Here is a 25,854-nt window from a genome sequence, read left to right as displayed (position 1 = left end):
TAACGGGAGTCCAGGAGCTCATCTCCACAAATGGACTTTTCAGGATCCTTGGGTGGCTCCGTAGTTTGAAACCAATTCTGGTTATCGCTTCTCGGCCTTTTGGCTAAGATCAAGTGTAGTATCTGTTCTTATCAGTTTAATATCTGATACGTCCCCTATCTGGGGACCATATATTAAATGGATTTTTAGAACAGGGAGATGGAAAAAGAGCTTGCTCTGTCCACTCCACGCATTGACCTGGTATTGCAGTATCTCCAGGACCGGTGCACCCCTTCTTTAATGCAGTTTCTAAAATCAGAATGAATTGAATTCAATGTTTTTTGTTCATTTTGCTTGTTTGTCGGATTTGGGGATGGACTCTTTGGCTTTGCTTTTCTTCTCCTCATTGGATTTTTCATGTTCAAAGTTGCAGAAGCCAGATTACAAGCTCATTTTGGTTCAACTTCAGCAACTGTGCATTGCATTGCCATGTAATGTGATGCAATGCTATCTTTCTAGCTCTCCCTTTTTACTTCCTTTTGGATAAACAGACATATTAGGCAAGCATTTTGGAGCTTTCACCTAAATAACTACAGGTGGTGAGATAAGCTGCACAATATAATTGACCTTTCAGTATATTGTTGCACACACACCATCTATTTAGCAAATGCCCTTGTTATCAACAGCAGCCTTTTAAACTCACCTGAGCTAACAGGTATGTGCGCTGGTTACTCTGCTGCGCTTAAAATTTCTTTTTTGGTTTGCTACAATGCCTTTTCTGAAACGTTGTCTCCTTCTGCTGGAACACTGACTTCTTTCATTTAATGCCTGCAGACTATAAAAGAGAACCCAACCCAAAAAGTTTGGTTGATTAGTCTGTGGCATTCTGTTAAACTGTTGCTTATGGCGGTCTCTGTGAGCTTCTCAGCGACATTCAGCCAGCCAGGTATCCTGCCTGCAGTAGATGGAATGTGGCAATGGAAAGCTGGCTGCGCGTGTCATAATAGGCTCTGAGCCTTTATATACCTGTGCACAGCAGCAGCCACCTTCAGTCTGCTGCTGGACAGCCAGCAGCAGCAGCAGCAGGAGAGGTATGTAATCAGGAGCCCTCCTGCTAAGGGTAGACAGCTGCTCGTTCCACCCCACCCCCCGCCTTAATTGGTTCTCCTCCCTTCCAACGGTGTTGAGGCGGGTGGGAACAGCAGGGGGTGAAGGTGCTGTGTTTAAAGAGGTGGAGTTTTGCAGATCTAAAACGCGTGGATTGCAGCAGCAGCAAGCCGAAAAGTGCAGGCATGTAAGGGATCTAGAGGTTGACAACATGTCTTCTTAACGGGAGTCCAGGAGCTCATCTCCACAAATGGACTTTTCAGGATCCTTGGGTGGCTCCGTAGTTTGAAACCAATTCTGGTTATCGCTTCTCAGCCTTTTGGCTAAGATCAAGTGTAGTATCTGTTCTTATCAGTTTAATATCTGATACGTCCCCTATCTGGGGACCATATATTAAATGGATTTTTAGAACAGGGAGATGGAAAAAGAGCTTGCTCTGTCCACTCCACGCATTGACCTGGTATTGCAGTATCTCCAGGACCGGTGCACCCCTTCTTTAATGCAGTTTCTAAAATCAGAAAGAATTGAATTCAATGTTTTTTGTTCATTTTGCTTGTTTGTCGGATTTTGGGATGGACTCTTTGGCTTTGCTTTTCTTCTCCTCATTGGATTTTTCATGTTCAAAGTTGCAGAAGCCAGATTACAAGCTCATTTTGGTTCAACTTCAGCAACTGTGCATTGCATTGCCATGTAATGTGATGCAATGCTATCTTTCTAGCTCTCCCTTTTTACTTCCTTTTGGATAAACAGACATATTAGGCAAGCATTTTGGAGCTTTCACCTAAATAACTACAGGTGGTGAGATAAGCTGCACAATATAATTGACCTTTCAGTATATTGTTGCACACACACCATCTATTTAGCAAATGCCCTTGTTATCAACAGCAGCCTTTTAAACTCACCTGAGCTAACAGGTATGTGCGCTGGTTACTCTGCTGCGCTTAAAATTTCTTTTTTGGTTTGCTACAATGCCTTTTCTGAAACGTTGTCTCCTTCTGCTGGAACACTGACTTCTTTCATTTAATGCCTGCAGACTATAAAAGAGAACCCAACCCAAAAAGTTTGGTTGATTAGTCTGTGGTATTCTGTTAAACTGTTGCTTATGGCGGTCTCTGTGAGCTTCTCAGCGACATTCAGCCAGCCAGGTATCCTGCCTGCAGTAGATGGAATGTGGCAATGGAACGCTGGCTGCGCGTGTCATAATAGGCTCTGAGCCTTTATATACCTGTGCACAGCAGCAGCCACCTTCAGTCTGCTGCTGGACAGCCAGCAGCAGCAGCAGCAGGAGAGGTATGTAATCAGGAGCCCTCCTGCTAAGGGTAGACAGCTGCTCGTTCCACCCCACCCCCCGCCTTAATTGGTTCTCCTCCCTTCCAACGGTGTTGAGGCGGGTGGGAACAGCAGGGGGTGAAGGTGCTGTGTTTAAAGAGGTGGAGTTATGCAGATCTAAAACGCGTGGATTGCAGCAGCAGCAAGCCGAAAAGTGCAGGCATGTAAGGGATCTAGAGGTTGACAACATGTCTTCTTAACGGGAGTCCAGGAGCTCATCTCCACAAATGGACTTTTCAGGATCCTTGGGTGGCTCCGTAGTTTGAAACCAATTCTGGTTATCGCTTCTCGGCCTTTTGGCTAAGATCAAGTGTAGTATCTGTTCTTATCAGTTTAATATCTGATACGTCCCCTATCTGGGGACCATATATTAAATGGATTTTTAGAACAGGGAGATGGAAAAAGAGCTTGCTCTGTCCACTCCACGCATTGACCTGGTATTGCAGTATCTCCAGGACCGGTGCACCCCTTCTTTAATGCAGTTTCTAAAATCAGAATGAATTGAATTCAATGTTTTTTGTTCATTTTGCTTGTTTGTCGGATTTGGGGATGGACTCTTTGGCTTTGCTTTTCTTCTCCTCATTGGATTTTTCATGTTCAAAGTTGCAGAAGCCAGATTACAAGCTCATTTTGGTTCAACTTCAGCAACTGTGCATTGCATTGCCATGTAATGTGATGCAATGCTATCTTTCTAGCTCTCCCTTTTTACTTCCTTTTGGATAAACAGACATATTAGGCAAGCATTTTGGAGCTTTCACCTAAATAACTACAGGTGGTGAGATAAGCTGCACAATATAATTGACCTTTCAGTATATTGTTGCACACACACCATCTATTTAGCAAATGCCCTTGTTATCAACAGCAGCCTTTTAAACTCACCTGAGCTAACAGGTATGTGCGCTGGTTACTCTGCTGCGCTTAAAATTTCTTTTTTGGTTTGCTACAATGCCTTTTCTGAAACGTTGTCTCCTTCTGCTGGAACACTGACTTCTTTCATTTAATGCCTGCAGACTATAAAAGAGAACCCAACCCAAAAAGTTTGGTTGATTAGTCTGTGGCATTCTGTTAAACTGTTGCTTATGGCGGTCTCTGTGAGCTTCTCAGCGACATTCAGCCAGCCAGGTATCCTGCCTGCAGTAGATGGAATGTGGCAATGGAACGCTGGCTGCGCGTGTCATAATAGGCTCTGAGCCTTTATATACCTGTGCACAGCAGCAGCCACCTTCAGTCTGCTGCTGGACAGCCAGCAGCAGCAGCAGCAGGAGAGGTATGTAATCAGGAGCCCTCCTGCTAAGGGTAGACAGCTGCTCGTTCCACCCCACCCCCCGCCTTAATTGGTTCTCCTCCCTTCCAACGGTGTTGAGGCGGGTGGGAACAGCAGGGGGTGAAGGTGCTGTGTTTAAAGAGGTGGAGTTTTGCAGATCTAAAACGCGTGGATTGCAGCAGCAGCAAGCCGAAAAGTGCAGGCATGTAAGGGATCTAGAGGTTGACAACATGTCTTCTTAACGGGAGTCCAGGAGCTCATCTCCACAAATGGACTTTTCAGGATCCTTGGGTGGCTCCGTAGTTTGAAACCAATTCTGGTTATCGCTTCTCAGCCTTTTGGCTAAGATCAAGTGTAGTATCTGTTCTTATCAGTTTAATATCTGATACGTCCCCTATCTGGGGACCATATATTAAATGGATTTTTAGAACAGGGAGATGGAAAAAGAGCTTGCTCTGTCCACTCCACGCATTGACCTGGTATTGCAGTATCTCCAGGACCGGTGCACCCCTTCTTTAATGCAGTTTCTAAAATCAGAAAGAATTGAATTCAATGTTTTTTGTTCATTTTGCTTGTTTGTCGGATTTTGGGATGGACTCTTTGGCTTTGCTTTTCTTCTCCTCATTGGATTTTTCATGTTCAAAGTTGCAGAAGCCAGATTACAAGCTCATTTTGGTTCAACTTCAGCAACTGTGCATTGCATTGCCATGTAATGTGATGCAATGCTATCTTTCTAGCTCTCCCTTTTTACTTCCTTTTGGATAAACAGACATATTAGGCAAGCATTTTGGAGCTTTCACCTAAATAACTACAGGTGGTGAGATAAGCTGCACAATATAATTGACCTTTCAGTATATTGTTGCACACACACCATCTATTTAGCAAATGCCCTTGTTATCAACAGCAGCCTTTTAAACTCACCTGAGCTAACAGGTATGTGCGCTGGTTACTCTGCTGCGCTTAAAATTTCTTTTTTGGTTTGCTACAATGCCTTTTCTGAAACGTTGTCTCCTTCTGCTGGAACACTGACTTCTTTCATTTAATGCCTGCAGACTATAAAAGAGACCCCAACCCAAAAATTTTGGTTGATTAGTCTGTGGCATTCTGTTAAACTGTTGCTTATGGCGGTCTCTGTGAGCTTCTCAGCGACATTCAGCCAGCCAGGTATCCTGCCTGCAGTAGATGGAATGTGGCAATGGAACGCTGGCTGCGCGTGTCATAATAGGCTCTGAGCCTTTATATACCTGTGCACAGCAGCAGCCACCTTCAGTCTGCTGCTGGACAGCCAGCAGCAGCAGCAGCAGGAGAGGTATGTAATCAGGAGCCCTCCTGCTAAGGGTAGACAGCTGCTCGTTCCACCCCACCCCCCGCCTTAATTGGTTCTCCTCCCTTCCAACGGTGTTGAGGCGGGTGGGAACAGCAGGGGGTGAAGGTGCTGTGTTTAAAGAGGTGGAGTTATGCAGATCTAAAACGCGTGGATTGCAGCAGCAGCAAGCCGAAAAGTGCAGGCATGTAAGGGATCTAGAGGTTGACAACATGTCTTCTTAACGGGAGTCCAGGAGCTCATCTCCACAAATGGACTTTTCAGGATCCTTGGGTGGCTCCGTAGTTTGAAACCAATTCTGGTTTTCGCTTCTCGGCCTTTTGGCTAAGATCAAGTGTAGTATCTGTTCTTATCAGTTTAATATCTGATACGTCCCCTATCTGGGGACCATATATTAAATGGATTTTTAGAACAGGGAGATGGAAAAAGAGCTTGCTCTGTCCACTCCACGCATTGACCTGGTATTGCAGTATCTCCAGGACCGGTGCACCCCTTCTTTAATGCAGTTTCTAAAATCAGAAAGAATTGAATTCAATGTTTTTTGTTCATTTTGCTTGTTTGTCGGATTTGGGGATGGACTCTTTGGCTTTGCTTTTCTTCTCCTCATTGGATTTTTCATGTTCAAAGTTGCAGAAGCCAGATTACAAGCTCATTTTGGTTCAACTTCAGCAACTGTGCATTGCATTGCCATGTAATGTGATGCAATGCTATCTTTCTAGCTCTCCCTTTTTACTTCCTTTTGGATAAACAGACATATTAGGCAAGCATTTTGGAGCTTTCACCTAAATAACTACAGGTGGTGAGATAAGCTGCACAATATAATTGACCTTTCAGTATATTGTTGCACACACACCATCTATTTAGCAAATGCCCTTGTTATCAACAGCAGCCTTTTAAACTCACCTGAGCTAACAGGTATGTGCGCTGGTTACTCTGCTGCGCTTAAAATTTCTTTTTTGGTTTGCTACAATGCCTTTTCTGAAACGTTGTCTCCTTCTGCTGGAACACTGACTTCTTTCATTTAATGCCTGCAGACTATAAAAGAGAACCCAACCCAAAAAGTTTGGTTGATTAGTCTGTGGCATTCTGTTAAACTGTTGCTTATGGCGGTCTCTGTGAGCTTCTCAGCGACATTCAGCCAGCCAGGTATCCTGCCTGCAGTAGATGGAATGTGGCAATGGAACGCTGGCTGCGCGTGTCATAATAGGCTCTGAGCCTTTATATACCTGTGCACAGCAGCAGCCACCTTCAGTCTGCTGCTGGACAGCCAGCAGCAGCATCAGCAGGAGAGGTATGTAATCAGGAGCCCTCCTGCTAAGGGTAGACAGCTGCTCGTTCCACCCCACCCCCCGCCTTAATTGGTTCTCCTCCCTTCCAACGGTGTTGAGGCGGGTGGGAACAGCAGGGGGTGAAGGTGCTGTGTTTAAAGAGGTGGAGTTATGCAGATCTAAAACGCGTGGATTGCAGCAGCAGCAAGCCGAAAAGTGCAGGCATGTAAGGGATCTAGAGGTTGACAACATGTCTTCTTAACGGGAGTCCAGGAGCTCATCTCCACAAATGGACTTTTCAGGATCCTTGGGTGGCTCCGTAGTTTGAAACCAATTCTGGTTATCGCTTCTCGGCCTTTTGGCTAAGATCAAGTGTAGTATCTGTTCTTATCAGTTTAATATCTGATACGTCCCCTATCTGGGGACCATATATTAAATGGATTTTTAGAACAGGGAGATGGAAAAAGAGCTTGCTCTGTCCACTCCACGCATTGACCTGGTATTGCAGTATCTCCAGGACCGGTGCACCCCTTCTTTAATGCAGTTTCTAAAATCAGAAAGAATTGAATTCAATGTTTTTTGTTCATTTTGCTTGTTTGTCGGATATGGGGATGGACTCTTTGGCTTTGCTTTTCTTCTCCTCATTGGATTTTTCATGTTCAAAGTTGCAGAAGCCAGATTACAAGCTCATTTTGGTTCAACTTCAGCAACTGTGCATTGCATTGCCATGTAATGTGATGCAATGCTATCTTTCTAGCTCTCCCTTTTTACTTCCTTTTGGATAAACAGACATATTAGGCAAGCATTTTGGAGCTTTCACCTAAATAACTACAGGTGGTGAGATAAGCTGCACAATATAATTGACCTTTCAGTATATTGTTGCACACACACCATCTATTTAGCAAATGCCCTTGTTATCAACAGCAGCCTTTTAAACTCACCTGAGCTAACAGGTATGTGCGCTGGTTACTCTGCTGCGCTTAAAATTTCTTTTTTGGTTTGCTACAATGCCTTTTCTGAAACGTTGTCTCCTTCTGCTGGAACACTGACTTCTTTCATTTAATGCCTGCAGACTATAAAAGAGAACCTAACCCAAAAAGTTTGGTTGATTAGTCTGTGGCATTCTGTTAAACTGTTGCTTATGGCGGTCTCTGTGAGCTTCTCAGCGACATTCAGCCAGCCAGGTATCCTGCCTGCAGTAGATGGAATGTGGCAATGGAACGCTGGTTGCGCGTGTCATAATAGGCTCTGAGCCTTTATATACCTGTGCACAGCAGCAGCCACCTTCAGTCTGCTGCTGGACAGCCAGCAGCAGCAGCAGGAGAGGTATGTAATCAGGAGCCCTCCTGCTAAGGGTAGACAGCTGCTCGTTCCACCCCACCCCCCGCCTTAATTGGTTCTCCTCCCTTCCAACGGTGTTGAGGCGGGTGGGAACAGCAGGGGGTGAAGGTGCTGTGTTTAAAGAGGTGGAGTTATGCAGATCTAAAACGCGTGGATTGCAGCAGCAGCAAGCCGAAAAGTGCAGGCATGTAAGGGATCTAGAGGTTGACAACATGTCTTCTTAACGGGAGTCCAGGAGCTCATCTCCACAAATGGACTTTTCAGGATCCTTGGGTGGCTCCGTAGTTTGAAACCAATTCTGGTTATCGCTTCTCGGCCTTTTGGCTAAGATCAAGTGTAGTATCTGTTCTTATCAGTTTAATATCTGATACGTCCCCTATCTGGGGACCATATATTAAATGGATTTTTAGAACAGGGAGATGGAAAAAGAGCTTGCTCTGTCCACTCCACGCATTGACCTGGTATTGCAGTATCTCCAGGACCGGTGCACCCCTTCTTTAATGCAGTTTCTAAAATCAGAAAGAATTGAATTCAATGTTTTTTGTTCATTTTGCTTGTTTGTCGGATTTGGGGATGGACTCTTTGGCTTTGCTTTTCTTCTCCTCATTGGATTTTTCATGTTCAAAGTTGCAGAAGCCAGATTACAAGCTCATTTTGGTTCAACTTCAGCAACTGTGCATTGCATTGCCATGTAATGTGATGCAATGCTATCTTTCTAGCTCTCCCTTTTTACTTCCTTTTGGATAAACAGACATATTAGGCAAGCATTTTGGAGCTTTCACCTAAATAACTACAGGTGGTGAGATAAGCTGCACAATATAATTGACCTTTCAGTATATTGTTGCACACACACCATCTATTTAGCAAATGCCCTTGTTATCAACAGCAGCCTTTTAAACTCACCTGAGCTAACAGGTATGTGCGCTGGTTACTCTGCTGCGCTTAAAATTTCTTTTTTGGTTTGCTACAATGCCTTTTCTGAAACGTTGTCTCCTTCTGCTGGAACACTGACTTCTTTCATTTAATGCCTGCAGACTATAAAAGAGAACCCAACCCAAAAAGTTTGGTTGATTAGTCTGTGGCATTCTGTTAAACTGTTGCTTATGGCGGTCTCTGTGAGCTTCTCAGCGACATTCAGCCAGCCAGGTATCCTGCCTGCAGTAGATGGAATGTGGCAATGGAACGCTGGCTGCGCGTGTCATAATAGGCTCTGAGCCTTTATATACCTGTGCACAGCAGCAGCCACCTTCAGTCTGCTGCTGGACAGCCAGCAGCAGCAGCAGCAGGAGAGGTATGTAATCAGGAGCCCTCCTGCTAAGGGTAGACAGCTGCTCGTTCCACCCCACCCCCCGCCTTAATTGGTTCTCCTCCCTTCCAACGGTGTTGAGGCGGGTGGGAACAGCAGGGGGTGAAGGTGCTGTGTTTAAAGAGGTGGAGTTATGCAGATCTAAAACGCGTGGATTGCAGCAGCAGCAAGCCGAAAAGTGCAGGCATGTAAGGGATCTAGAGGTTGACAACATGTCTTCTTAACGGGAGTCCAGGAGCTCATCTCCACAAATGGACTTTTCAGGATCCTTGGGTGGCTCCGTAGTTTGAAACCAATTCTGGTTATCGCTTCTCGGCCTTTTGGCTAAGATCAAGTGTAGTATCTGTTCTTATCAGTTTAATATCTGATACGTCCCCTATCTGGGGACCATATATTAAATGGATTTTTAGAACAGGGAGATGGAAAAAGAGCTTGCTCTGTCCACTCCACGCATTGACCTGGTATTGCAGTATCTCCAGGACCGGTGCACCCCTTCTTTAATGCAGTTTCTAAAATCAGAAAGAATTGAATTCAATGTTTTTTGTTCATTTTGCTTGTTTGTCGGATTTGGGGATGGACTCTTTGGCTTTGCTTTTCTTCTCCTCATTGGATTTTTCATGTTCAAAGTTGCAGAAGCCAGATTACAAGCTCATTTTGGTTCAACTTCAGCAACTGTGCATTGCATTGCCATGTAATGTGATGCAATGCTATCTTTCTAGCTCTCCCTTTTTACTTCCTTTTGGATAAACAGACATATTAGGCAAGCATTTTGGAGCTTTCACCTAAATAACTACAGGTGGTGAGATAAGCTGCACAATATAATTGACCTTTCAGTATATTGTTGCACACACACCATCTATTTAGCAAATGCCCTTGTTATCAACAGCAGCCTTTTAAACTCACCTGAGCTAACAGGTATGTGCGCTGGTTACTCTGCTGCGCTTAAAATTTCTTTTTTGGTTTGCTACAATGCCTTTTCTGAAACGTTGTCTCCTTCTGCTGGAACACTGACTTCTTTCATTTAATGCCTGCAGACTATAAAAGAGAACCCAACCCAAAAAGTTTGGTTGATTAGTCTGTGGCATTCTGTTAAACTGTTGCTTATGGCGGTCTCTGTGAGCTTCTCAGCGACATTCAGCCAGCCAGGTATCCTGCCTGCAGTAGATGGAATGTGGCAATGGAACGCTGGCTGCGCGTGTCATAATAGGCTCTGAGCCTTTATATACCTGTGCACAGCAGCAGCCACCTTCAGTCTGCTGCTGGACAGCCAGCAGCAGCAGCAGCAGGAGAGGTATGTAATCAGGAGCCCTCCTGCTAAGGGTAGACAGCTGCTCGTTCCACCCCACCCCCCGCCTTAATTGGTTCTCCTCCCTTCCAACGGTGTTGAGGCGGGTGGGAACAGCAGGGGGTGAAGGTGCTGTGTTTAAAGAGGTGGAGTTATGCAGATCTAAAACGCGTGGATTGCAGCAGCAGCAAGCCGAAAAGTGCAGGCATGTAAGGGATCTAGAGGTTGACAACATGTCTTCTTAACGGGAGTCCAGGAGCTCATCTCCACAAATGGACTTTTCAGGATCCTTGGGTGGCTCCGTAGTTTGAAACCAATTCTGGTTATCGCTTCTCGGCCTTTTGGCTAAGATCAAGTGTAGTATCTGTTCTTATCAGTTTAATATCTGATACGTCCCCTATCTGGGGACCATATATTAAATGGATTTTTAGAACAGGGAGATGGAAAAAGAGCTTGCTCTGTCCACTCCACGCATTGACCTGGTATTGCAGTATCTCCAGGACCGGTGCACCCCTTCTTTAATGCAGTTTCTAAAATCAGAAAGAATTGAATTCAATGTTTTTTGTTCATTTTGCTTGTTTGTCGGATTTGTGGATGGACTCTTTGGCTTTGCTTTTCTTCTCCTCATTGGATTTTTCATGTTCAAAGTTGCAGAAGCCAGATTACAAGCTCATTTTGGTTCAACTTCAGCAACTGTGCATTGCATTGCCATGTAATGTGATGCAATGCTATCTTTCTAGCTCTCCCTTTTTACTTCCATTTGGATAAACAGACATATTAGGCAAGCATTTTGGAGCTTTCACCTAAATAACTACAGGTGGTGAGATAAGCTGCACAATATAATTGACCTTTCAGTATATTGTTGCACACACACCATCTATTTAGCAAATGCCCTTGTTATCAACAGCAGCCTTTTAAACTCACCTGAGCTAACAGGTATGTGCGCTGGTTACTCTGCTGCGCTTAAAATTTCTTTTTTGGTTTGCTACAATGCCTTTTCTGAAACGTTGTCTCCTTCTGCTGGAACACTGACTTCTTTCATTTAATGCCTGCAGACTATAAAAGAGAACCCAACCCAAAAAGTTTGGTTGATTAGTCTGTGGCATTCTGTTAAACTGTTGCTTATGGCGGTCTCTGTGAGCTTCTCAGCGACATTCAGCCAGCCAGGTATCCTGCCTGCAGTAGATGGAATGTGGCAATGGAACGCTGGCTGCGCGTGTCATAATAGGCTCTGAGCCTTTATATACCTGTGCACAGCAGCAGCCACCTTCAGTCTGCTGCTGGACAGCCAGCAGCAGCAGGAGAGGTATGTAATCAGGAGCCCTCCTGCTAAGGGTAGACAGCTGCTCGTTCCACCCCACCCCCCGCCTTAATTGGTTCTCCTCCCTTCCAACGGTGTTGAGGCGGGTGGGAACAGCAGGGGGTGAAGGTGCTGTGTTTAAAGAGGTGGAGTTATGCAGATCTAAAACGCGTGGATTGCAGCAGCAGCAAGCCGAAAAGTGCAGGCATGTAAGGGATCTAGAGGTTGACAACATGTCTTCTTAACGGGAGTCCAGGAGCTCATCTCCACAAATGGACTTTTCAGGATCCTTGGGTGGCTCCGTAGTTTGAAACCAATTCTGGTTATCGCTTCTCGGCCTTTTGGCTAAGATCAAGTGTAGTATCTGTTCTTATCAGTTTAATATCTGATACGTCCCCTATCTGGGGACCATATATTAAATGGATTTTTAGAACAGGGAGATGGAAAAAGAGCTTGCTCTGTCCACTCCACGCATTGACCTGGTATTGCAGTATCTCCAGGACCGGTGCACCCCTTCTTTAATGCAGTTTCTAAAATCAGAAAGAATTGAATTCAATGTTTTTTGTTCATTTTGCTTGTTTGTCGGATTTGGGGATGGACTCTTTGGCTTTGCTTTTCTTCTCCTCATTGGATTTTTCATGTTCAAAGTTGCAGAAGCCAGATTACAAGCTCATTTTGGTTCAACTTCAGCAACTGTGCATTGCATTGCCATGTAATGTGATGCAATGCTATCTTTCTAGCTCTCCCTTTTTACTTCCTTTTGGATTAACAGACATATTAGGCAAGCATTTTGGAGCTTTCACCTAAATAACTACAGGTGGTGAGATAAGCTGCACAATATAATTGACCTTTCAGTATATTGTTGCACACACACCATCTATTTAGCAAATGCCCTTGTTATCAACAGCAGCCTTTTAAACTCACCTGAGCTAACAGGTATGTGCGCTGGTTACTCTGCTGCGCTTAAAATTTCTTTTTTGGTTTGCTACAATGCCTTTTCTGAAACGTTGTCTCCTTCTGCTGGAACACTGACTTCTTTCATTTAATGCCTGCAGACTATAAAAGAGAACCCAACCCAAAAAGTTTGGTTGATTAGTCTGTGGCATTCTGTTAAACTGTTGCTTATGGCGGTCTCTGTGAGCTTCTCAGCGACATTCAGCCAGCCAGGTATCCTGCCTGCAGTAGATGGAATGTGGCAATGGAACGCTGGCTGCGCGTGTCATAATAGGCTCTGAGCCTTTATATACCTGTGCACAGCAGCAGCCACCTTCAGTCTGCTGCTGGACAGCCAGCAGCAGCAGCAGCAGGAGAGGTATGTAATCAGGAGCCCTCCTGCTAAGGGTAGACAGCTGCTCGTTCCACCCCACCCCCCGCCTTAATTGGTTCTCCTCCCTTCCAACGGTGTTGAGGCGGGTGGGAACAGCAGGGGGTGAAGGTGCTGTGTTTAAAGAGGTGGAGTTATGCAGATCTAAAACGCGTGGATTGCAGCAGCAGCAAGCCGAAAAGTGCAGGCATGTAAGGGATCTAGAGGTTGACAACATGTCTTCTTAACGGGAGTCCAGGAGCTCATCTCCACATATGGACTTTTCAGGATCCTTGGGTGGCTCCGTAGTTTGAAACCAATTCTGGTTATCGCTTCTCGGCCTTTTGGCTAAGATCAAGTGTAGTATCTGTTCTTATCAGTTTAATATCTGATACGTCCCCTATCTGGGGACCATATATTAAATGGATTTTTAGAACAGGGAGATGGAAAAAGAGCTTGCTCTGTCCACTCCACGCATTGACCTGGTATTGCAGTATCTCCAGGACCGGTGCACCCCTTCTTTAATGCAGTTTCTAAAATCAGAAAGAATTGAATTCAATGTTTTTTGTTCATTTTGCTTGTTTGTCGGATTTGGGGATGGACTCTTTGGCTTTGCTTTTCTTCTCCTCATTGGATTTTTCATGTTCAAAGTTGCAGAAGCCAGATTACAAGCTCATTTTGGTTCAACTTCAGCAACTGTGCATTGCATTGCCATGTAATGTGATGCAATGCTATCTTTCTAGCTCTCCCTTTTTACTTCCTTTTGGATAAACAGACATATTAGGCAAGCATTTTGGAGCTTTCACCTAAATAACTACAGGTGGTGAGATAAGCTGCACAATATAATTGACCTTTCAGTATATTGTTGCACACACACCATCTATTTAGCAAATGCCCTTGTTATCAACAGCAGCCTTTTAAACTCACCTGAGCTAACAGGTATGTGCGCTGGTTACTCTGCTGCGCTTAAAATTTCTTTTTTGGTTTGCTACAATGCCTTTTCTGAAACGTTGTCTCCTTCTGCTGGAACACTGACTTCTTTCATTTAATGCCTGCAGACTATAAAAGAGAACCCAACCCAAAAAGTTTGGTTGATTAGTCTGTGGCATTCTGTTAAACTGTTGCTTATGGCGGTCTCTGTGAGCTTCTCAGCGACATTCAGCCAGCCAGGTATCCTGCCTGCAGTAGATGGAATGTGGCAATGGAACGCTGGCTGCGCGTGTCATAATAGGCTCTGAGCCTTTATATACCTGTGCACAGCAGCAGCCACCTTCAGTTTGCTGCTGGACAGCCAGCAGCAGCAGCAGCAGGAGAGGTATGTAATCAGGAGCCCTCCTGCTAAGGGTAGACAGCTGCTCGTTCCACCCCACCCCCCGCCTTAATTGGTTCTCCTCCCTTCCAACGGTGTTGAGGCGGGTGGGAACAGCAGGGGGTGAAGGTGCTGTGTTTAAAGAGGTGGAGTTATGCAGATCTAAAACGCGTGGATTGCAGCAGCAGCAAGCCGAAAAGTGCAGGCATGTAAGGGATCTAGAGGTTGACAACATGTCTTCTTAACGGGAGTCCAGGAGCTCATCTCCACAAATGGACTTTTCAGGATCCTTGGGTGGCTCCGTAGTTTGAAACCAATTCTGGTTATCGCTTCTCGGCCTTTTGGCTAAGATCAAGTGTAGTATCTGTTCTTATCAGTTTAATATCTGATACGTCCCCTATCTGGGGACCATATATTAAATGGATTTTTAGAACAGGGAGATGGAAAAAGAGCTTGCTCTGTCCACTCCACGCATTGACCTGGTATTGCAGTATCTCCAGGACCGGTGCACCCCTTCTTTAATGCAGTTTCTAAAATCAGAAAGAATTGAATTCAATGTTTTTTGTTCATTTTGCTTGTTTGTCGGATTTGGGGATGGACTCTTTGGCTTTGCTTTTCTTCTCCTCATTGGATTTTTCATGTTCAAAGTTGCAGAAGCCAGATTACAAGCTCATTTTGGTTCAACTTCAGCAACTGTGCATTGCATTGCCATGTAATGTGATGCAATGCTATCTTTCTAGCTCTCCCTTTTTACTTCCTTTTGGATAAACAGACATATTAGGCAAGCATTTTGGAGCTTTCACCTAAATAACTACAGGTGGTGAGATAAGCTGCACAATATAATTGACCTTTCAGTATATTGTTGCACACACACCATCTATTTAGCAAATGCCCTTGTTATCAACAGCAGCCTTTTAAACTCACCTGAGCTAACAGGTATGTGCGCTGGTTACTCTGCTGCGCTTAAAATTTCTTTTTTGGTTTGCTACAATGCCTTTTCTGAAACGTTGTCTCCTTCTGCTGGAACACTGACTTCTTTCATTTAATGCCTGCAGACTATAAAAGAGAACCCAACCCAAAAAGTTTGGTTGATTAGTCTGTGGCATTCTGTTAAACTGTTGCTTATGGCGGTCTCTGTGAGCTTCTCAGCGACATTCAGCCAGCCAGGTATCCTGCCTGCAGTAGATGGAATGTGGCAATGGAACGCTGGCTGCGCGTGTCATAATAGGCTCTGAGCCTTTATATACCTGTGCACAGCAGCAGCCACCTTCAGTCTGCTGCTGGACAGCCAGCAGCAGCAGCAGCAGGAGAGGTATGTAATCAGGAGCCCTCCTGCTAAGGGTAGACAGCTGCTCGTTCCACCCCACCCCCCGCCTTAATTGGTTCTCCTCCCTTCCAACGGTGTTGAGGCGGGTGGGAACAGCAGGGGGTGAAGGTGCTGTGTTTAAAGAGGTGGAGTTATGCAGATCTAAAACGCGTGGATTGCAGCAGCAGCAAGCCGAAAAGTGCAGGCATGTAAGGGATCTAGAGGTTGACAACATGTCTTCTTAACGGGAGTCCAGGAGCTCATCTCCACAAATGGACTTTTCAGGATCCTTGGGTGGCTCCGTAGTTTGAAACCAATTCTGGTTATCGCTTCTCGGCCTTTTGGCTAAGATCGTATGACTGTACCTTGATTGGTGCGAGTCTCCTGGAGGAATCCGGACCCTTTTGTGGAGGATTTTCTGCTTTTTCCTGTGGTATTCCATACCGACAGAATCCAAGATGTCTTTTGTGAAGAACACCATCCGTTTGTCCGTGGATCCATCTGACCAGAACAAGAACAACGTGGTTTTCATTGTCCAAGACATCGTTGAAGGCAAAGCTGGAGCAAGACGTTCTGAGATCTTCAGTGTCAACGAATTTTCACGTCAAGGTAATTATGACGTTACCTTTATGGACCAGGATGTTTGCCTTAATGTCTTTGAATGGCTCCGTGGTCACTCTAGTGACCCCTGCTTGGAAGGAGTTAGATGGGAACCTTTGTTTGGTCTGCAAGAAAAGGAGGTGACTGTGACTGTCTATAACCCTTTTACAGACCCTGAGCTGCTGGAGTGCTTCCTCTCTCGCTACTGTGAATATGTGCGGAAGGGAGTGAAGCAAGTCAATTGTCTAGGAATCTTTAACTGTCAGTATAAATTCCGTGTGAAATTGAAAAGGGATCCTGACAGTGTGGGGGGCTTTAGACACCCTCCATCAAATTTTTCCGTTGCAGGCCATAGAGGTTTCCACTTTTACCCAGGCCAGCCCATGTTTTGCCGTAGATGCTTTTCTTTCGGACATACCATGGTAACATGCCTTAAAGGGCAGTGTTGCCGAAATTGCAGAAAGGAGGGGCATATGGCCAACCAGTGTCCAGAGGCCAAGTCCTGTGATGTCTGTGGGAGTAGTGATCACATGTATAAGGACTGTCCTATGAGTGCACCTAGACGTTCTGATAAAGAACAGAAGGAGGAGGAGCTGGAGAGGAGGCAGATGGCAAGCGCACTGAAAGTGCTGGAAAGATTGGAGAGGGAGGAGAGAGAGGGAAGGAGGCGGGAAACTGGTAGAGCCTCTCCCTCTACGGCGCCAGAGGAGGTGTCCCTGAGACCATGTTCTTCTTCTGCTGAAGAAATGAGGAAGAAGCGGAGGGAAGAAAAGGAGTTCTGGAGGGAAGTGGCAAAGGTGGAGAAAAAGGCAGTGTCTGCGAGAATATCTAGGAAAGTGGTGGAAGCAGAGCTGCCTGAGATGATGACTTTTGGAGAGGCAATGGACGCAACAGGATGTGAAGTGCAAATCTCGGAACCCGACAGTCCTGAACACCCTTCGGGTCCTGAAAACATTGAAGATTTTTCTTCGGAGGATGATAGGGGTGCAAAGAAGAGTCGTAGGGAGGATGGTGGGGGCAGTGATGATGCAGTTTTTAGTGAGCCTCAGAGGAAGATCAGAACTGCCAGAATGAGGAGTGTGGCTGGTGAAGCCAGCGGGTCGGAAACCAGCTGTTCTGTTCTGATGGCGGAGGAGGATAGTGGTGGTGCTGGATAGTGTCACCATATAATATTGTAAATGTTTTTTCTTTTTGTCCTCTTGTGAGCTTTGGTTTAGGCCAAAGGCTATTTCTTTGTGTAATTGGTGAAGGAGTAGAAGTATTATGGGATTTACCATAGTGTCCCAAAACGTAAGAGTGTTTAAAAGTAAAGTAAGAAGAGCTGCTATTTTTGAGTTTTTAGCTATGCAAAATGCATCTATTTTTTGTTTACAAGAATGTGGGGTAGTGGATGGTGTGAAAGGGGATGAATGGTCTTATGGAGCGTCTGTGTGGTCGGGGAGTGCATGTAATAAGAATGATGGTGTGGGTATTTTGGTTAAAGGAAGGGAGGTTGTTTTGAGTGATTATTTGGTTATTGAGGTGGGGAGATGTATCCTTGCTAATTTTGTATACAAGAATGTAAAGTTTTGTGTTATTAATGTTTATGCGCCAGTTGAAAAAAATGAGCGCAAAAATTTATTTGAAAAAATTAAGCTTTTTGTTCCAGGAAGAATACCTGTGGTAATTGTGGGTGATATGAACTGTGATGTGGGGAGAGTGAATGTGGATGTGTCTGGGAAAGCATTATTGGAGTTAGTGAATGATTTTGGGTTGTGTGATATGCAGCGCGTGTGTAACATGAATCCTTTGTTGAACACTTTCTTTTCTGAGAGTGGTAGGGTACAATCCAGATTGGATTATTGTTTTATTTCTAAAAATATGGTTTCTGTTAATTATAGGCAGGAAAACGTTCTTTTTTCAGATCATGTGTGTATGTTGTGTGAGTTGGATATAAAAGTTGATGGAGTGTTTGGGAGAGGATTGTGGAAGTTAAATGTTAAACTGTTAGAGAATGAAGATGTGAGAAAGGAGTATGAAAGGCGGTATGAAGAATGGTGTAAGCATAAAAATGAGTTTGGGAATGTTTGTGAGTGGTGGGACTGGGTGAAGAAACAAACAAAAATGTTCTTTAAAAATTTAGGATACAAGTATGCAGCAATTAAAAGAGAGAGTTTTGTTAAACTGAACGCGCGGTTGAGCGTTTTGTATAAGTTAAGGGAAGGAGGAGTTGAGGTGGAGGAGGATATTTTAGAGGTAAAAAAGGAGATTAGTGAGTTTTTGTTGGAGAGAGGGAGAAGCATAGTGTTTAGGGCAAAGATTGATAAGATGGAGAAGGATGAGAAATGTTCTCGGTTTTTCTTTAAAAAAGTTTTTGGAAAGAAACAGAGTATGAGCGTGGTGTATGGAGCAGATGGAAGTGAGGTGAGTGGAGAGGATATGTGTGAAGAGGTGGCTAAGTTTTATGAGGATCTGTATGCAGTGAAACAGAGGGATGAATGTTTGGAGAATGATGTTTTGAGTGTGTTAGAGAGTAAGTTGAGTGAAGCAGAAAGAGAGAGAGTGATGGGTGAGGTGACTGGTGATGAGGTATGGAAGGTTATGTGTAGTATGGCTTTGAATAAGACGCCGGGGGAGGATGGCCTCCCAGTAGAATTTTATCGTGTGATGTGGGGTGTGATTGGTAAGGACTTTGTGGATGTATGTAAGTATATGTGGGGAAACATGGAGGTGGCTGAGAGTATGCGTGCAGGTATGGTTGTGTTAATTCCTAAGAAAGGGGATTTGAAAAGTCTGAGGAATTGGAGGCCAATAACGTTACTTAATTGTGATTATAAAATCTATGCAAAACTTATGGCTAATAGGATGCGTGATGTGATAGAGAGTGTGATTGGGGATGAGCAGTGTTGTGCGGTACCTGGGAGGCGGATTCACGAGTGTGTGTGTATGTTAAGAGATTGTCTATGGGATTGCATGGGTCGTAAGAAGAGTGTATTTTTGTTAAGTTTGGATTTTGAAAAGGCTTATGATAGGTTGTCGCATGGTTTTTTGTTCAGAGTGTTGTTAAAAATGGGTTTTCCGGCTGATTTTGTTGGGCGAGTGAGAAGTTTGTATGCGGGTGTTTATAGCTGTGTTTTAATGAATGGGTATGTGGGTAGGAAAGTGAATGTGTTTTCGGGTGTGCGACAGGGGTGTCCTTTGTCCCCTGTAGCATTTATTTGTGCAATTGAGCCATTGTTGTGTATGCTGAGGAAAGATAAGGTAATTCGTGGTGTGCAAGTGCCGGGAGGTGGAGGAAAAGAATGGAAAGTGAGTGGTTATATGGATGACGTGTGTGTATTATGTGATTCTGAATGTTCGGTGAGGCGGGTGAAGTTGTTAGTGTCTATTTTTTGTGGTGCATCTGCGTTTAAAGTGAATTGGGAAAAGAGTGAGTGTAAGGGTTTTGGAGGCGGAAGTTTAAGTAGGGATGTAGGTGTGAATGTAGTGAATGGACCTATTAAAGTTTTGGGTGTGAAGTTTTCAGAGAGTTTGGATGGGAAAGAAAGTTGGGATGATGCGAAAGGAAAAGTTGAGCAGAAGTTGAATTTTTGGAAATTGAGGAGTTTATCCTTTTTTGGGAAGATTTTAATTGTTAAGAGTGTGGTGTTGCCAATATTTTTATATATTGCGGTAGTATTTCCACCAGGATATATGTGTATGAGAAGCTTGAATAGAATTTTATTTGTTTTTTTGTGGAACTCGAAAATGGAGAGAGCTAGGAGAGAAATTTTGGTTAAAAGAGTGGAAAAAGGTGGTTTGGGTTTTCCGAATTTGGACGTGTTTTTTGGTGTGAATATCGTTGTGTTTGTTTTGAAAGTGATTAGGGCGGATGGAAAGTTTTCATCTATGTGTAGGTATTTATTTGGAGCGTATTTGTTTCGTTTAAAGTGGCAAGAAAGGGATTTGCGATGTCCGATTGCTTTTGAGGTGCCTGTATGGTATGTGTGGGTTTATAAGTTTTTGGTGAGGTATGAACTGTGTGATGCAGATGTGAGATTGCTGGAGAATAAGAAGGCTGTGTATAGGATGATTGAATGTAGAGAGGTAGAATGTGGAATAAATATGGTTAGGGGTGGTGATGTGCAGAAGGTTTGGAAGAAAGTGCGGATGAGTGGTATGACCAACAAACAGAGTGAAGTTGTGTGGCAGTCTTTACATGGAGTATTACCTGTGAGAGAGTTTCAGAGGAATAGAGGTTTGGTGAGGAGTGAAATGTGTCCAAGAAATGGCTGTGGTGGAAGGGAAAGTGTGTTGCATGTTTTTTGGAATTGCCAGTATGCTAGAGATGTGATTGGGAGAATGGGGCCTTTGTGTAAAGAATTGTGTGGTGTGAATTTGTTGTCTTTTGAGTTGTTTATGTTTGGTTTGGGAATATGTGATGGGACGAAGGAAAGAGTCTTGTGGTTGATGCTTGCATGTATAAAGGAAGTGTTATGGGATGTGAGGAATGTGTATGTGTTTAAAAGGAAGGAAATTGCTGTAAAGGATAGTGTGAAGGTGATTTTGGGGAAGATGTATGTGTGTTTCCTATGGGACAAAAAGAGGAGAGGGGAAGTGGATGCAGAGGGAATATGGAAAGTTAAAAAGTGGAGATATATTGTTAGTACCTCTTGATTTTTGTTATTGTTGTTTTGAAATATGAAATAAATATTTCCGATGATGATGGGGACAGCAAATTGCGTATTGGATTTGACGCAGCTGTTTTGATGGAATTTTCCTTTGTCTGGTTTTCATAGACTGTGGAATTTCCTCGTCTGAGGAGAAAAAAAAAAAAAAAAAAAAAAATCTGTTCTTATCAGTTTAATATCTGATACGTCCCCTATCTGGGGACCATATATTAAATGGATTTTTAGAACAGGGAGATGGAAAAAGAGCTTGCTCTGTCCACTCCACGCATTGACCTGGTATTGCAGTATCTCCAGGACCGGTGCACCCCTTCTTTAATGCAGTTTCTAAAATCAGAAAGAATTGAATTCAATGTTTTTTGTTCATTTTGCTTGTTTGTCGGATTTGGGGATGGACTCTTTGGCTTTGCTTTTCTTCTCCTCATTGGATTTTTCATGTTCAAAGTTGCAGAAGCCAGATTACAAGCTCATTTTGGTTCAACTTCAGCAACTGTGCATTGCATTGCCATGTAATGTGATGCAATGCTATCTTTCTAGCTCTCCCTTTTTACTTCCTTTTGGATAAACAGACATATTAGGCAAGCATTTTGGAGCTTTCACCTAAATAACTACAGGTGGTGAGATAAGCTGCACAATATAATTGACCTTTCAGTATATTGTTGCACACACACCATCTATTTAGCAAATGCCCTTGTTATCAACAGCAGCCTTTTAAACTCACCTGAGCTAACAGGTATGTGCGCTGGTTACTCTGCTGCGCTTAAAATTTCTTTTTTGGTTTGCTACAATGCCTTTTCTGAAACGTTGTCTCCTTCTGCTGGAACACTGACTTCTTTCATTTAATGCCTGCAGACTATAAAAGAGACCCCAACCCAAAAAGTTTGGTTGATTAGTCTGTGGCATTCTGTTAAACTGTTGCTTATGGCGGTCTCTGTGAGCTTCTCAGCGACATTCAGCCAGCCAGGTATCCTGCCTGCAGTAGATGGAATGTGGCAATGGAACGCTGGCTGCGCGTGTCATAATAGGCTCTGAGCCTTTATATACCTGTGCACAGCAGCAGCCACCTTCAGTCTGCTGCTGGACAGCCAGCAGCAGCAGCAGCAGGAGAGGTATGTAATCAGGAGCCCTCCTGCTAAGGGTAGACAGCTGCTCGTTCCACCCCACCCCCCGCCTTAATTGGTTCTCCTCCCTTCCAACGGTGTTGAGGCGGGTGGGAACAGCAGGGGGTGAAGGTGCTGTGTTTAAAGAGGTGGAGTTATGCAGATCTAAAACGCGTGGATTGCAGCAGCAGCAAGCCGAAAAGTGCAGGCATGTAAGGGATCTAGAGGTTGACAACATGTCTTCTTAACGGGAGTCCAGGAGCTCATCTCCACAAATGGACTTTTCAGGATCCTTGGGTGGCTCCGTAGTTTGAAACCAATTCTGGTTATCGCTTCTCGGCCTTTTGGCTAAGATCAAGTGTAGTATCTGTTCTTATCAGTTTAATATCTGATACGTCCCCTATCTGGGGACCATATATTAAATGGATTTTTAGAACAGGGAGATGGAAAAAGAGCTTGCTCTGTCCACTCCACGCATTGACCTGGTATTGCAGTATCTCCAGGACCGGTGCACCCCTTCTTTAATGCAGTTTCTAAAATCAGAAAGAATTGAATTCAATGTTTTTTGTTCATTTTGCTTGTTTGTCGGATTTGGGGATGGACTCTTTGGCTTTGCTTTTCTTCTCCTCATTGGATTTTTCATGTTCAAAGTTGCAGAAGCCAGATTACAAGCTCATTTTGGTTCAACTTCAGCAACTGTGCATTGCATTGCCATGTAATGTGATGCAATGCTGTTGACGCGCCCCCTGGGACATATTCCTTTTTGAGGGGAATACCTGGCACCGGAACAGATGGGGGGTTGTAGTCTCCGAGCGGCTGTGACCCGGCCCGTGCCCAGGACGTCAAACTCAGTGTTATGTGGCAGTCCTACAGATGTTATTAAGAGTTCTTTTGTGTCGACTACGCCACCCGTTGTGATGCGGTCACTGTGGCCGCCGCTGCAGCAGGGTCCGCTGAGGCTGATGGTGGGTGCGCAGCTTGGTGGGATAACCCCCAACGGGAGGGGTATAGCCTCAGAGGGGACAGGTGCAGAGGATGGGGGTTGTGGTGGTGCAGTGCAGACGGCAATGAAGACAGAGTCGGGTTGTGCAGTTAAGGGTGTTTACTTACTGCAGATGTTGTACTGGTCACTCCAGCTTCGAGTGACCACCCGAGCCGTGCTGCGTCCACCAGGTCCTGGATCCAGCCAACCCCCAAACAAGTCCGGAGCGTGGCCCTGAGCTCTCCTTCTGTCCCGTTCTCTGGCCGTCCCCACCAGTGATCCACCTAGGTCCAGCTCCCTCGGGTCTTCTGTTGGGACACCCTTGGCCCTGGGTTCCCTGACCCTTCATGTGGTGTGCCTTCGGGGTGGATGTGGTGGGTGACCGTGGCAAACGCTGCCCACGGTCTCCGGTCTCTGGCTGGGGAATGTTTTTACCCCCACCAGCTTGGGTTCCGGTACCCTGATGCCGACTCCTCACCCGGTGCTTTAATTTGGGTTCTTGGGTCCTCTCTGCTGTTTCCCCCTCTGGGTCTTTCTCTCTCTTCTCCTCTCTCACTCTGGGTCCTTCTTCTCCTCTGCTCCTGACTTGTTCTCTGCATCTGACCCTGTTCTTAGTTGGTGCCCACCTTATATACACCCTCTATGTGTGAGCTCAGGTGACCAGCACCCAATGAGCTCCTATCTCTACCCAGACTGCACCCCCTATCTGCCCCTACACTACATGGGATGTTCCACCCCCCTCCCACTCCAGCCAGGAACAGACTCGGTCGTACCTGCACATTTCTAAGTGGGAGTACCGTCGGTCTGCTCCTCGGAAATGGGATGTGTGTAGTGCATGCAGCCTACCGAGCTCAGATCCACACTCCATCCTTGCCCGGGAGTGGAATATCACACCTCTGGGTTGAGGTGCAATACCCCTGTAGCAGCCGAATCCTCAGGGTGCTACACTATCTTTCTAGCTCTCCCTTTTTACTTCCTTTTGGATAAACAGACATATTAGGCAAGCATTTTGGAGCTTTCACCTAAATAACTACAGGTGGTGAGATAAGCTGCACAATATAATTGACCTTTCAGTATATTGTTGCACACACACCATCTATTTAGCAAATGCCCTTGTTATCAACAGCAGCCTTTTAAACTCACCTGAGCTAACAGGTATGTGCGCTGGTTACTCTGCTGCGCTTAAAATTTCTTTTTTGGTTTGCTACAATGCCTTTTCTGAAACGTTGTCTCCTTCTGCTGGAACACTGACTTCTTTCATTTAATGCCTGCAGACTATAAAAGAGAACCCAACCCAAAAAGTTTGGTTGATTAGTCTGTGGCATTCTGTTAAACTGTTGCTTATGGCGGTCTCTGTGAGCTTCTCAGCGACATTCAGCCAGCCAGGTATCCTGCCTGCAGTAGATGGAATGTGGCAATGGAACGCTGGCTGCGCGTGTCGTAATAGGCTCTGAGCCTTTATATACCTGTGCACAGCAGCAGCCACCTTCAGTCTGCTGCTGGACAGCCAGCAGCAGCAGCAGCAGGAGAGGTATGTAATCAGGAGCCCTCCTGCTAAGGGTAGACAGCTGCTCGTTCCACCCCACCCCCCGCCTTAATTGGTTCTCCTCCCTTCCAACGGTGTTGAGGCGGGTGGGAACAGCAGGGGGTGAAGGTGCTGTGTTTAAAGAGGTGGAGTTATGCAGATCTAAAACGCGTGGATTGCAGCAGCAGCAAGCCGAAAAGTGCAGGCATGTAAGGGATCTAGAGGTTGACAACATGTCTTCTTAACGGGAGTCCAGGAGCTCATCTCCACAAATGGACTTTTCAGGATCCTTGGGTGGCTCCGTAGTTTGAAACCAATTCTGGTTATCGCTTCTCGGCCTTTTTGCTAAGATCAAGTGTAGTATCTGTTCTTATCAGTTTAATATCTGATACGTCCCCTATCTGGGGACCATATATTAAATGGATTTTTAGAACAGGGAGATGGAAAAAGAGCTTGCTCTGTCCACTCCACGCATTGACCTGGTATTGCAGTATCTCCAGGACCGGTGCACCCCTTCTTTAATGCAGTTTCTAAAATCAGAAAGAATTGAATTCAATGTTTTTTGTTCATTTTGCTTGTTTGTCGGATTTGGGGATGGACTCTTTGGCTTTGCTTTTCTTCTCCTCATTGGATTTTTCATGTTCAAAGTTGCAGAAGCCAGATTACAAGCTCATTTTGGTTCAACTTCAGCAACTGTGCATTGCATTGCCATGTAATGTGATGCAATGCTATCTTTCTAGCTCTCCCTTTTTACTTCCTTTTGGATAAACAGACATATTAGGCAAGCATTTTGGAGCTTTCACCTAAATAACTACAGGTGGTGAGATAAGCTGCACAATATAATTAACCTTTCAGTATATTGTTGCACACACACCATCTATTTAGCAAATGCCCTTGTTATCAACAGCAGCCTTTTAAACTCACCTGAGCTAACAGGTATGTGCGCTGGTTACTCTGCTGCGCTTAAAATTTCTTTTTTGGTTTGCTACAATGCCTTTTCTGAAACGTTGTCTCCTTCTGCTGGAACACTGACTTCTTTCATTTAATGCCTGCAGACTATAAAAGAGAACCCAACCCAAAAAGTTTGGTTGATTAGTCTGTGGCATTCTGTTAAACTGTTGCTTATGGCGGTCTCTGTGAGCTTCTCAGCGACATTCAGCCAGCCAGGTATCCTGCCTGCAGTAGATGGAATGTGGCAATGGAACGCTGGCTGCGCGTGTCATAATAGGCTCTGAGCCTTTATATACCTGTGCACAGCAGCAGCCACCTTCAGTCTGCTGCTGGACAGCCAGCAGCAGCAGCAGCAGGAGAGGTATGTAATCAGGAGCCCTCCTGCTAAGGGTAGACAGCTGCTCGTTCCACCCCACCCCCCGCCTTAATTGGTTCTCCTCCCTTCCAACGGTGTTGAGGCGGGTGGAAACAGCAGGGGGTGAAGGTGCTGTGTTTAAAGAGGTGGAGTTATGCAGATCTAAAACGCGTGGATTGCAGCAGCAGCAAGCCGAAAAGTGCAGGCATGTAAGGGATCTAGAGGTTGACAACATGTCTTCTTAACGGGAGTCCAGGAGCTCATCTCCACAAAT

The 25,854-nt window shown here is 44.9% G+C and overlaps 15 non-coding genes across 15 annotated transcripts; all 15 read left to right on the top strand.

Moving 5' to 3' along the window:
- The first annotated feature begins 83 nt into the window (after positions 1-83).
- On the top strand, positions 84-274 carry LOC141192947 (U2 spliceosomal RNA). The gene has a single exon (XR_012266249.1). It is a non-coding gene; the product is annotated as a U2 spliceosomal RNA (small nuclear RNA).
- A 1,115-nt stretch (positions 275-1,389) lies between these two features.
- Positions 1,390-1,580, top strand: LOC141193045 (U2 spliceosomal RNA). The gene has a single exon (XR_012266344.1). It is a non-coding gene; the product is annotated as a U2 spliceosomal RNA (small nuclear RNA).
- Positions 1,581-2,695: 1,115 nt separating this feature from the next.
- On the top strand, positions 2,696-2,886 carry LOC141192946 (U2 spliceosomal RNA). The gene has a single exon (XR_012266248.1). It is a non-coding gene; the product is annotated as a U2 spliceosomal RNA (small nuclear RNA).
- A 1,115-nt stretch (positions 2,887-4,001) lies between these two features.
- On the top strand, positions 4,002-4,192 carry LOC141193044 (U2 spliceosomal RNA). Its single transcript, XR_012266343.1, has one exon. It is a non-coding gene; the product is annotated as a U2 spliceosomal RNA (small nuclear RNA).
- A 1,115-nt stretch (positions 4,193-5,307) lies between these two features.
- Positions 5,308-5,498, top strand: LOC141193053 (U2 spliceosomal RNA). Its single transcript, XR_012266352.1, has one exon. It is a non-coding gene; the product is annotated as a U2 spliceosomal RNA (small nuclear RNA).
- Positions 5,499-6,613: 1,115 nt separating this feature from the next.
- LOC141192945 (U2 spliceosomal RNA) lies at positions 6,614-6,804 on the top strand. Its single transcript, XR_012266247.1, has one exon. It is a non-coding gene; the product is annotated as a U2 spliceosomal RNA (small nuclear RNA).
- A 1,112-nt stretch (positions 6,805-7,916) lies between these two features.
- Positions 7,917-8,107, top strand: LOC141192944 (U2 spliceosomal RNA). The gene has a single exon (XR_012266246.1). It is a non-coding gene; the product is annotated as a U2 spliceosomal RNA (small nuclear RNA).
- A 1,115-nt stretch (positions 8,108-9,222) lies between these two features.
- Positions 9,223-9,413, top strand: LOC141192942 (U2 spliceosomal RNA). Its single transcript, XR_012266244.1, has one exon. It is a non-coding gene; the product is annotated as a U2 spliceosomal RNA (small nuclear RNA).
- Positions 9,414-10,528: 1,115 nt separating this feature from the next.
- On the top strand, positions 10,529-10,719 carry LOC141192941 (U2 spliceosomal RNA). Its single transcript, XR_012266243.1, has one exon. It is a non-coding gene; the product is annotated as a U2 spliceosomal RNA (small nuclear RNA).
- A 1,109-nt stretch (positions 10,720-11,828) lies between these two features.
- On the top strand, positions 11,829-12,019 carry LOC141192940 (U2 spliceosomal RNA). The gene has a single exon (XR_012266242.1). It is a non-coding gene; the product is annotated as a U2 spliceosomal RNA (small nuclear RNA).
- Positions 12,020-13,134: 1,115 nt separating this feature from the next.
- Positions 13,135-13,325, top strand: LOC141192938 (U2 spliceosomal RNA). Its single transcript, XR_012266241.1, has one exon. It is a non-coding gene; the product is annotated as a U2 spliceosomal RNA (small nuclear RNA).
- Positions 13,326-14,440: 1,115 nt separating this feature from the next.
- LOC141192937 (U2 spliceosomal RNA) lies at positions 14,441-14,631 on the top strand. The gene has a single exon (XR_012266240.1). It is a non-coding gene; the product is annotated as a U2 spliceosomal RNA (small nuclear RNA).
- Positions 14,632-20,786: 6,155 nt separating this feature from the next.
- Positions 20,787-20,980, top strand: LOC141192555 (U2 spliceosomal RNA). Its single transcript, XR_012265927.1, has one exon. It is a non-coding gene; the product is annotated as a U2 spliceosomal RNA (small nuclear RNA).
- Positions 20,981-22,095: 1,115 nt separating this feature from the next.
- Positions 22,096-22,286, top strand: LOC141192936 (U2 spliceosomal RNA). Its single transcript, XR_012266239.1, has one exon. It is a non-coding gene; the product is annotated as a U2 spliceosomal RNA (small nuclear RNA).
- A 2,313-nt stretch (positions 22,287-24,599) lies between these two features.
- LOC141193111 (U2 spliceosomal RNA) lies at positions 24,600-24,790 on the top strand. Its single transcript, XR_012266409.1, has one exon. It is a non-coding gene; the product is annotated as a U2 spliceosomal RNA (small nuclear RNA).
- Positions 24,791-25,854: the final 1,064 nt, after the last annotated feature.

Source organism: Phyllobates terribilis, unplaced genomic scaffold (genome assembly GCF_046119375.1).
Source record: "Phyllobates terribilis strain yellow unplaced genomic scaffold, ASM4611937v1 Scaffold_63__1_contigs__length_7903474, whole genome shotgun sequence".
NCBI classification, from domain to species: domain Eukaryota; kingdom Metazoa; phylum Chordata; class Amphibia; order Anura; family Dendrobatidae; genus Phyllobates; species Phyllobates terribilis.
This window is presented reverse-complemented; position numbering and strand designations above follow the sequence as displayed.